The 12631-nt window shown below is 35.7% G+C and overlaps 1 protein-coding gene across 32 annotated transcripts in view; it reads left to right on the forward strand.

Moving 5' to 3' along the window:
- The window catches only part of NRXN1 (neurexin 1), a 1058790-nt gene that overhangs the window by 726810 nt on the left and 319349 nt on the right, over window positions 1–12631 (forward strand). The window lies entirely within an intron of this gene.

The following is a 12631-nucleotide window of genomic DNA, read 5'->3' on the forward strand; positions in this document are numbered from 1 at the left end:
AGGCTGTGATCTTTACCCAGGTTCAACCATCAGTGCAATTGGATGTACTTCTTCATTGGATGGTTGTTTTCTAGTTTTACTGAGATTTATTTATTTTTCATTGTTGTCTTGAAAAAAAATTGGAAGGAAAAATTTTTATGGAAAAAGTACAATTATTGTACCATTTTTCCCCATCATATCCAACTTTATTTTTTTTTATTTTTTGCAGTGCCACATAGTCATTTTTTTAAATTGATGCAACACCCATGAATAGTTTTCTTCATTGTTCTATAAATATTTGTTGAAATCTCTTCATGTGCCAGAAAAAATACAGCTGAGTTGTGTGTTTGTAAGACAGTGACCTAAAAAAACCTTGTTAAAATGTATCACTTGTTCTCATAGGGTTTCACCTTGTCCTAATATATTTTAACACCGTGATGGTTTAGACAGAAAGGACCATTTAAAGTTAGATGAAAAATATAGAATTTTATGGAAATAGCCACCCCTAAAACATTCTCTGGTTATACTGCACAATAGGGGAAAGAAAAAAAAAAAAAGGAGTCAAGTGGCTATTTGAGTGTTGGGGGTGAAAGAGAGAAATGAAACGATTTTCCTCCACCAGTTCTTCCTCCACCGAATCCTGTCCTGTAGACAGACATTAACAATTTTTTTCATAATCAAAGTATATGGTAGTCTGTCATCCTTAAATTTAATCATAATAATTTCCTTTATTGACAGCTAGATATAACTGCTAGATTCCACAGAAGTTTTCAAAGCCATTTAAATCAGGTAAATGAACAGCTAACTGTAAATAACTGTATTTTTTTGTTTTGCCTACATAGTGTCCAGGAATTTTTAATACTGCTTTCTTAAATTATTTACTTATGTGTAACCCTTTTTCTTTTTTTGGTGTTCAGATTTTTTTCATATACATTGTCTCTTTTTATGTATGCAATTATACATTAGTATATATAATCACATACATACATACAAATGACCTGAGTGAAAGAGTGGTTTAAAACTCTGTTTACATATTTATATATAAACATGGAAATTGCTTGTCTGTTACAATTTTATGGTGTCCATAAACTGAATAGTGAGAAAAATCTGTCTATTTTAGAATTCAAAGTTTTGGTAGTTCTGAATTATGGTGAATTGAGGTATACCTTTTACTTTTACTGGAGAAAGATATAATAAGTAAATTGATTGGTAAAGATGTCAGATTATAAATACTTTTGAATAATTTAGAAGAATCTGTATAAAAACAATAATACTACTAAATATAAGAAAATTTTCACACCACCCCAATCATAGTTTCTAGAAATAGGCTTTTCTAGAAATAGTGTTTCTCAGTCTAGTTAGTGATTGTATCTATAATTATTAAATTTTCAAGAGTTTACAAAACAGTCTACAATTTACATTTGCTTTTCCCTCACTTATGCTGCCATCAGAAGGTTAAAGTGTAGTCAAACAAAATAAGGAGCTGGTGGTGACGATCACACATCTCATTTATTCCTAGTCTCTTCTCACCATACCCACCTAATATCTATATTGTTGTGTCATTGGGATTAACCCCTGGTCATTCATAAAAGGTGAACAGATTCACAGACTCGGCCTGAACTGAGGAGAGCAAGGAAGTCAGTTTATTTAAGAAGAAAGATGCAGGCATAGAAGTTGCCGGAGCAAACATCTGCACCTAACTTGAGAGTAGCTTTTTCTTACATCGGAAAGGGTAGGTAAATTTCCTTACAGCAGGAGATGTGACATATAGACTGAGATTATTTGATTGACATATGTTGGTTATATAACAGTTTCTTTCTGAGCATGCTCGTACCCAGAATGCGTACAGAACCCGTTCCCCCAGGAGGTGGTGGGGAGGCAAGCCTTAATGTTCATTTTATTTTAATTGTATTATAATGAGGCTAGAGTTCAACTAACAGGTTTTAATAGTTTGTGCATGTGTGAAGAACCAGTTAACACCAGTTGGGTCTTATCTCCTCATGTTAGGAGTGTTTGGTCATCTTAGATTTATTTCTAAGGGATGAGTCTGGGCAGTTCCTGGGGAGGGAATGCAGGCCTAGGCAGTCCCCCTTCAGGCTCACCTGTATTAACCCATTTCTGCCTCATCATATATGACATCTGGGCTTCTCCTACTTGGCTTAAGGTTCTTCTTTTTACCCTGAAATGCAGACTTCCTTTGATGTTATAGGTGAGGAAAGAGATTTCCTCAATCCTTTTAGGGTCCCTGTCTGGGTCTAAATATAAAACTGACAGAGATTAACAGGGGAAAAGCATACAAATTTTACTGAGTTTTTACATGTACACAGCAGCCTTCACACAAGAGAATAAAGACCCAACATGATCTTAGCAGGAAGCTATTATGCCTTTTACACAACGAAATAATAAATTTGTGAAGAATTGACAGGACAAAGGGATTTGAGTTCAGGGTAGTAAATGGTGAAGAAGTAACTAGGAAGACAAGGATTAGTTTAACAAGGTTTGTATGTAGTATAGTTTTCTAGCCCCAAATTCTTCTTTTCTGGTGATAAGAATGTGTTCCTCCTTGTACAGGGAGAGCACCTTTCACATGAGAGGATTATGACCTGTTTCAGGGAAAAAGGTGGAGGTCAGCGTGACCTTCCTGCTTCTGCAGTTTTCTCAAACTCCTTCAGCTTGAGCCTTCAATAGGCCAACATGCTCTATTTTGGGGGTAGGTTTCCCTGAACCCCATCAATGTAAATGGAGGAATTTCAATGAGACTTGAGTAAGAAACAGGCAAGGGCAGCTGGATGATTCAGTTGGTTAGAGTGCCAGCTCTGAACAACAGGGTTGCCAGTTCAATTCCCACACAGACCAGTGAGCTGCACCCTCCACGACTAGATTGAAGACAACGAGCTGCTGCTGAGCTTCCAGAGGGACAGCCGGATGGCTCAGTTGGTTAGAGCGTGAACGCTCAACAACAAGGTTGCCAGTTCAATTCCCGCATGGGATGGTGGGCTGCGTTCCCTGCAACTAAAGTTTGAAAATGGCTCCTGGACTTGGAGCTGAGCTGCGCCCTCCACCAGGAGATTGAAGGACAACAACTTGGAGCTGATGGGCCCTGGAGAAACACACTGTTCTCCAATATTCCCCAATAAAAAATATTTAAAAAAAAAAAAAGAAAAGAAAGGGGGAAACTTGTTATTAAAAAAAGCAGTCTGGGTTTTGTTTTTTGTTTTGTTTTGTTTTAAGGTTTTACCTTTTGTATGTCCAAAGAACAACATTTGAAATCTACTTCTGTAAACTCTTTGGGGGGAGAAAAGTAAAGAGCAACAGGAGTAAGATTTAAGGGACAGTGTTTTTCCCAAATTGGACTTTCCCTACTGTTTAAGGCTCAATGTTCAATTCTACTTTGGCAGAACCTCTGGTTCCCACATGCTAAGAGTTATTATTTGAAACACTTAAATTAATTCAGTTTTACAGTTTTAGAAGGCACTGATTCAAATCTTATTAGAAAACTTAAGAACTGGTTGACAAAGCAGCAGGCATTTGGCAGGTATGGAAGGAGTGTCTTTCTTAAAATACAACAAAATAAAAATAAAATAAAAGGATTTTTCCCCGAGTTATGAAATTAATATATGTTTATATATTTGTGACTGTATAGGAAATGCACTGAAATTTAGAAAAAAAAAATTAAAATCACCTATAATTTCATTGGTCAGTTATAATCGTTGTAATTATTGGTATATGACGTTTCAGTGTTTTTAAAATAAATGCCTAACATATAAATATATAGACATAATCAATATTTAAATAAGAAGTTTGGAGAAACAGTACATACCATTTTATGCCTGCTTTTATACTCAGTGTGAGTGGCCTGTTTGTTTTGGTTTGGTTTGGTTTAATAAATATTTTTGAAGCGGATTTTCAAATAAAAAAACCTGAAACTCAAAGATCTATAAAATGGGCAGATTTTGCCCTGACGTGCACTGTGGCAGCTCCTGACAGGCTAGTATTATGACCGCTGACCTCAGGAAAAGGCTCTCTCTGCCCCATCAAGAGCCTTCAATGATGTCAGCATTGCTTTCATTCACAAAGGCTCTGGGTTGAAAATGGCCCAATACCCTGCAACAAGCAACTGAATCAGGTGAATGATGGGCAGGAAAAGGCATTTCTACCAGAACTTTAAAACATCTGAATTGTCAAAAATCTAAAGTCCTTAGTAATGCTTAAGTTCAGTGACACCTAAACTCTTAGGGCTGGAATCCCAACTATGTTCGTTTCCTCCTTGATGTAATCATTAAATGTATTTTGTCAGGCAAGTAGGATTTACTTCAAAGGAAAAGTATATGGTAGTTTGCTATCTTTATTTTAGTTTAATTGTGATCTCTTCCATTATTGGCAGCTAGATATAATTATGATATTCCTATTTCTTTTTAAGTAGAAATACATAACTTTGATGGACACTAGGGAAAATAATAATATGTCACTTTACAGAGAGGTAACAACTAAAAGAAAACGGAAGTGATTTGCACATCGGTACTGCTACACAGAAGGGGAGAGGAAATGAAGCCATGTCTTAGTCAAGCATTATATTCACTATATTGTGCTCACAAGGCAAATAGAGTGAAAGTTTCTTAGAAGAAACACATGATGAGCAAAGTTCAAGGTGAGAAAAGAAGGAGTGTGATGTAGAAGGGACTCTGATTATGATAAGTAGCTTAAAGAGAAAATATAAGTCAATTTAAAGAGATTGAGAAGGAAAGATGAAGGTGAGGATGACAGAGGAAGCATGGAGGATAGTGTGAATATTCAATGACTCCTTGGCCCAGGGAAGAAAGTTCAGAATATTAAATCAAGAGCTAGAGGGAAAGGTGATATAGAATTTCATTATTTTCTGCATATTAGGAGTAATTAAAACTAACAAAAGGCTTATTTGGAATATGTCTGGTAAACAGCAGATTCAAACACATCATTATTGAGTTATCCAGAGCAGGCCATTGTACCCAGCACATGTTTTCCTTTTTGTACAGAAAAATACAAATATTTTGCTGGATGTCTGGCAGAAATATGGCAGCAACAGTCATCAGCTGCACCTGTGATGACTCTTACAGAAATAGCAAGTTGCTTTTTCATCTGATGTGCTAGGAGTTGGTCAAGTGACCCACATCTGATATAGTCTCTTCATGCATTGAAATTAAATCACCTACTATATGCTAAGCTCAGAGCAAATGTTAGTGTCTTTCCTTCTTGCACAGCATTCGTTGTGATCTTAAGCAAGGCCCTTTCCCTCTCTCTTAGCCTGTTTCCTCATGTATAAAACAAGTAGTCCCGACTACATGGCCTTTTTCCACATGTATAGTGCCACAATTACCAATTTAAGCAACTTGTATCTGATAATCAAAAACCGTAAGAACGTACATAGCCTGTTTGGTATTATTCACCTGCTTCAGTGTCACTGTTTAAAATCCAGGCATGTGGCATCATTTCTTTAACATAAACACACATTTGCAACTTGGAGGCACAAAGCAAACATTGATTATGCACCTATGCTCTGTCAAGTATTTTGCTAGAAGCTATTTGGCCTAGATAAAGAATCGCAATGACATAGTTCCTACCCACCAGGGGCTTTGGGGTTTAATTGGGAGGTAAGACAAAGATAACACAACCAATTGGAAGACAGACTCAGGGGCAGTATTTCACTTAAAGTGCTAAAGTTATGCTACAGACATTGTCTGGGTGATGTGTTATGGGGATTCAAAGTAGGAAGGAATTACCTCCTGGGATCCTTGGAACACAGGCTAATGAACCTTAAGTGAAGGGATTGACTCCGAGTCTGAGTTCAATTATATTCCATAGCCGTGGGCTATACACTGAACTCCCCAGCTATTTTGTGAAGAATCCTGTTAAGGATGAAGACAGATTATACAGAAGGACAAATCCTCCCCACTGGTTAATTCAGTAAATGCCCTACAGGTCACTGTTTGGTGGGATACTAAGCCTATGGAGAATTATGAGAAAGCTTATATCCATGTCCTTAAGGAATTAGTGAGGTTTATGTATATGAAAATAAAGACAATGCAGTTTTCAGTCATAACTGTCCTCTTCTCTCTTTCCTATTCAGACCCATCTCATCTTTCAAATGGCAGCTCCAGTGGAAGTTTTCTCTTACTTCTACCTCTGAATCACTGTCTTTTTAGAATTCACATTATTTAATATCTATTAAATGAAGTGACTGATGCAAAACAGATTCTGATAGTCATAACGTGCTTTTAAGTATGTAGGTATTTATATGACTGTGCTTCCTAATTTGGCTCACCCTGCATATGACTTTTATATATATCCAGTTTATAAGCTTTTCTTATATTCCCTATAATGCCTCATATGCATTGAGTGTTAGGTGAATATTGTTTGATTAGTTATTAATCTGTATCAGATTGTATCAGTGCTGTGGCAATTTACATAGGAAAACAGTCTACCAGCCCCCCCAAAAAAAATTAAATAAAAAGGAATGAAATCTTACCATTTGCAATAACGTGGATGAACCTAGAGAATATTATGCTGAGTGAAATAAGTCAGACTGAGAAAGACAAATACCATATGATCTCATTTATATGTGGAATCTAAAGAACAAAATAAACTAGCAAACAAAGCAGAAATAGACTTGGAAATACAGAGAAAAAAAGTAATGGTAGCTAGATGGGAGGGAGTTGGGGGAATGAGGGAGAAAGTGAAGGGATTCGAAAGTACAAATTGGTAGTCACAAACTAGTCATGGGGATGTGAAATGCAGTAGGGGGAAAATAATGTTGTAAAGATTATGTGGGGTGGGTACTGGAATTATTGGGGTGAATCACTTTATAGATGGTGTAGATGCCTGACCACTGCGCTGTACACCTGAAGCTGAAGTAGAATAATATTGAATGTCAACTACAATTAATTACACATATATGTATACATAGTCACGGGATGTAAATACAGCATAGGGAATATAGTCAATGGTGTTATCACAGTTATATGCAATGTCAGAGGGGTAGTAGACTTGGGGGGTTATCACTGTGAGGAGTGTAAATGTCTAATCATTATGTTGTTTTGTACACCTGAAACTAATATGAAAAAAAAAGACAAAAAGAAAATACAAAAAAAAAAAAACCAAATACAAAAAACAAGCAACTTCATCCTTCTGTAGAACTAAAAGGTCAGTATTCCTACTGCTTTTTACTTTCTACTGCTTTTTACTTTTTACTACTGCTTTTTAAAAAATTTTGGGACCATTCAGGATGTTTATTTTCAATTGAAAACTAAAATATTATTATAATTTGCTTTGAGGAAATATTTACACTATAAACATTCTTCTTAGCTTTATATATTCTTTTTCAAGGACACATACCAATATATGTAACACCTGCAGTGTTTCTGAGAAAAATATGAATACAGTTTACTTTGTTCAAAATTCAGCAACAGATGACGGAATTGGTATGTGATTGGCCAAAGACAAAGTCAGAGACAGGACTAACTTGTATTTATGAATATACCACTCTTCCCTGTACCTTTCCTCTCTGTTTTATTCATCTGCTTCTGTATTTAAACAAAGAAAGAAGTGTTTTTTCAGTTCTTTTTTTTTTTTTTTTTCTAACAACCTCATAGAGCACATTAGCTTCTGAAAAACAGAATAGCAGTGGACCTGTACAAAGGATTGCTTTGGGAGTTCTTTTAAAAGACATGATCAAAAGGTGTGCACAAAGCAAATAATTAATTCCCTAGGTTGCTGTGCTATCTATATGAAGAGAGTAAGCTGACTGTTCCATGAGTTTTCTAAAATAAGGAAGAATAAGTAATCTCTTTACTCATTTATCCAAGTAGTTTTGACATAGGTGAATGAATTTATACTCTCCCTATGCTTTCTTAAACACCAAACATAGCCTTGCATGTCAATCGACTAGAAAACATCCACCTTCTATCACAGCGGATTCTCCAATGGCAAGGATGGCTCTACTAGGTAAAGCTGTAATGAGGAAAGAGAAAAAAAATGGTGAAGTACACAGAGTCAGAGTCTGGCCAATCTTACTGGCAACTAACCTTCTTCCCCCTCTCGCTGCACATTCCTACTACTGCTCCCAAAACAAATGCTACCTTGGTTCTTCCAGAAAAATATTCTCTTTTATTCTGGGTGATCTCAGTATCAGAGCTCCACCCTTGCTTTTCTTTCTTCTCCACTTAATTGTGTGGTAATTGTAGGAGTTTATTTCTACTCTCATACAATTATATTGAAGTAGCACTGTCTATTCCAGGAGGCACTTTTGAAAAACCTGTGGAGTCTGTGAGTTCAAAATTGGTTCTCAAAACTCTATCCTTATATGAACATTATCCTAGCTTTAACTTGCCCCATCGATTCATTTAAAGAAAACAAGAGTAAGCAATTAAGCCAAATAAATTATTTCCAAATGTGGGATGTTACTTTCTATGAACCCAGAGGAAATTTTCTTTTCCTTTTTCCTTTTTGTTTTTTTTCTTCTTTTTTGGTATGAATGAGCATGGCAAGGAGGACATATGGTGGGAAAATGACCTTCTCTGGCCTTGTGTCTACTCTCACCTCTGTTTTTATACTGTGAAAACTTGAAACTTTTAGGGGAAAAGAATATTATTCCACATTATATTGGGAAATTCCAATAGCACCTTGATATTTGGATGCACTGCTGTGAAATCACCTTTGAATGTTTTCTGGTTATTTTAGCTATGGCAGTGGTCCTTCCTTTAAGAATAATGGGTACCTGCAGAATTGTGCTATTTTAAGGTTTGGTTTCTGTGTTTTTCTTCTTTGCTTATTGCTTTTGGAAGGAGTTTTCCACAATGAATCAGAAACAGGGGGCCTTGTGAATTCTGTCTAGGAACCAGTAAGTCATGTTTTAGTGCAGTAGAATATCTACAACATTATAGTGTCATGATTTAAATATAGTAATGCTTTTGGTTGAAGAGATTGGCAGTGCAGTCACTGAGTCTACTCTGCATGGTAAGCGTTTAGACTAGCTTCTTCCAATGTTCTTAAAATATATAGAGAGATGTTTAATCTCACATAGAAAATAGTTGTTATTTTCTGATTCTCTGGACTTAGTAGGTAGGATGACTTAGCAGGGAGTTGCATATTTCTAAGAATTCAGAATTAGATAAGAGAATACTATTTTACAGTATTTGTTCTCTCACCCAAGTATTTTCAACCAAACACCTAATATACCTCTAATATAAGAGTACCTGGAATTGGTGAGTTGGTCTTTCCCTAGGGTAAAACCCCCTAGGAAGGAGGAGCAGTTCTTATACTTCTTTTTTTTTTTTTTAATTAATTGACTTATTTTATGTATCTTTTATTAGTTTCAGGTGTACAAAACAATGTAATAGACAATCACATGTCTCACAAAGTGATAACCCCCCTCCCCCAATCTACTACCCCTCTGACATCATATATAGCTGTTACAATTCCATTGACTCTATTCCCTATGCTGTACTACATATCCTGTGACGAGATATATATATATATATATATATATATATATATATATATATATATATATATATATATATATATATATAAATAAAACAGTATAGTTGACATTCAGTATTATGCAGCTGCAGCTTCAGGTGTACAGTGCAGTGGTCAGACATCTACACTGTCCATGAAGTGGTCTCCCTAATAAGACAAGTGCCCATCGGACACCCTACAAAATCTTTACAACATTATTTATTATATTCCCCAAACTGTCTTTCATATCCCCATGTATATTGTGGCTACCAACTTATACTTCTTTTTATGAAAATATTAAGCCATAATGAAAGCATTCAAGAAAAAAAAAAACAGTTGAAAATTTTACTTTTTTGTGGGAGATGTGGATTAGTATGGATGATAGCATTTTCAGGCAATGTTTGGGATAGCATGAATCTGGAAATTTAGTTTCCCCTAAAAACATAAATATAATAAATCTTTGGTTACTATATCTCATCAATTGTCATAATTCCTTTTTCTTTTTCTTTTTTTGAGAAAATCTGGCACCTTGGACTTAATTTTACAAGTAGTTGGACAAACTTTTGCTTGTTCTGGTGATGGTATTATTCCAAAGAAAATAGATGTGTGTTATTGATATGAGAGAGGCCGTGATCCTATGCCCATTTTGTGGCTCCAAAAGAAAGGAGCCTTAGAAGATAACTCTTTCCTGAACGCATATGCAATGTTCGTCCCATCCTGTACACAGAGCCTTCAAAATCTGTTCAGAAAATTGAAACATAACTGTGCTCTAATGTGTGAGGGAGTTTCTCCATTTCAGTGTACCATGCAGGGAAATCATCCTTTTGCTAAAGGACAATCTCCTTCTCACTCATCTGCCTTCACTGATTTATTATTACTTATGTTCCCCTTTTTTTTTCTTCTGTTGGTTACCTTACTGCTGATGGGAATGCTTGATATTTCTTTTTGGTTTCTCCATCTATCTGACTGTAATTTACCTTCTTTTGAAAGATTGCTTTGTCATTTATCTTATTTTGGATCTTGTTTTGAAAATGCTTTTTTTTTTTTTTTTTTTTTTTTTATAGAAGGAGTAAGTGGCTAGTTTCCTTGGATATGAAATCTTAATGGATCTCTAGAGACCTAGTGACTGTTCTACAATGCTATCTATTCTATTTGTCTGTATGTATATATGCATATGTGTGCATTCAATTGCCCCTGATTTTCTTTTCTATGTTTTTGATCACTAGGGATTTTTTCATCCCTTTCTTTAAAGAAAAGATATAAACTCAAATCGTAATGTTGAAAAACTGGTTTAAATATATACCATACTACCGTATTGTCCTTAATTCTTAAATATGTTAGCTGTGTACAGTTGTTGCACTGTATAAGGTTGTACTCATTTCCCATGCAAGCCGTTTTAGTGCATTAGAAGAAATATAGTAGATTGAAAGCTTCACTCAACAGACTAGGTTCGTTACATTCTTAGGACCTTTATGATATTGAACTTGAGAAAGATGAAAGCAGTAGCAGTCCATTGATTTCACACAATGTCACTTGCTAAATGGTCTCCAAACCAAGAGAGCAACCTTATAGCAATCCTGTTCTGTGCTGGTCCTGAGCCAAATATCCAATCAATAGAGTGATGCAAAGTTAAGTTCATGTCTGAGGCTGTAGCCTTCACCCCGAACAAGCTGCGCCATTGAACTGAGTGTGTAGACTGATGGTGGGGACAGCTTGGAGACTTCCAGAAGAAAGCATGTTCTGACTTCTTAGTCCAGTGTTACTGCTCTTATTCTTTATTTTTCTGTTTATTTCTTTTCCTTTTTTTAATCAGCAGTCAAATCACTTAAAATTTCTCTCACCTGTTTTGTCTCTTTTTTATTTTTGTACTTTTCAAAATTTCTGCAATATACATATATTATTTAAGCAAGAACTTTAATTAGACCTGTTACACATATGAATGTTCCTGACCAAAATTGTATGTGTTTGAAGAACTAATTGTTATCTGTATATAATGATTTGTTTTATTTGGAGTCATTGAATAGGTGAGTAATGGAGACTGTCCTAGATCCATTCATTCATTCATCATTTGAATGGTGCCATATTACAATATGTGTATTATTTTTCATTCTTTTAATGTGGGACAGTTGTGTGAAGGGCAGACATTTAAAACCTGAGAAATGAATCACTGACGGTATCTATAAGTGTTCTTCTCGCTCACTAATTTTATGATCCAAGGCAGGTCATTTGTTGTGTTTTTCTTTCCTTTTGGTAAAAATAATCATCACTGGCCAGTTAGCCTCCAACAGGTGCTTGAAACAAAAAGAGGCAACATGGTAGATGGCATTCAGCTAGTATATGGGATACTGTCATGTAACTCAGAAGAAAACGTGATTTTCTATCCTGTAGTATGGAAAGTTAAATGGCATTCCAAATGGTACTATTAACCCACCAGGGAATGAGCTCTGTGATAATTTGACTAGATATCTAGAAAGGACTTTAAATTCTTTTTCCCAAACCCCAAATTACATGAACACGTACAAACAAACAAACAAATAGCTGGGTGTTGGTGAACTTGTGCAGGATTACCTTAGGGTAAGAATTAATAAGCTTTGGACTACTCAGTTGATGCCTGGTCCTTCTCAACTAGAACAATGGAGAAAATTCCCCCAGTGCAGCTACACTTGTAGAGAATATGCTTTCACTTTCCTTTGTATTTTCACAACTTAAATTGACTGCTGCAATAGGATAATGAATCCCTTTCTGGATGTGAGTCATATTTGTGACAATAGAACCTAGCAAGGCTCATAATCATTCCAGTTTGGAATGATTCTGTTCTTGTAAGTAGGAATTATCTTAACATGTATTCACAAAACAAATCAGCCAGGGTGGTTTTTGCTTAATAACATTTAACCCAACCTTTTTAATAGTAACTGCTGTCATTATAGATTTTAGACCGAGAAGACCTCAGTAATTACATAACTAGGTTTTAATAAACCTTGGGTTCATTTTAGACTGTGATTTCTGTAGATTTTGTATTGATTTCAGATGGAGTTGCTAGACCAGGCATGTGAAGTACATGATTTCAGGAAATGAAAAGGTTACCTGCTAACAGTACTCAGCTGATATTCTGTTTATCCCTCCCCCGGACCCTCCACCCCCCACTCCGTATTTAGGTCTT

The sequence above is a fragment of the Rhinolophus sinicus genome, chromosome 2 (assembly GCF_057876585.1).
Source record: "Rhinolophus sinicus isolate RSI-liver-muscle chromosome 2, RSI-T2T, whole genome shotgun sequence".
Lineage (NCBI taxonomy): Eukaryota > Metazoa > Chordata > Mammalia > Chiroptera > Rhinolophidae > Rhinolophus > Rhinolophus sinicus.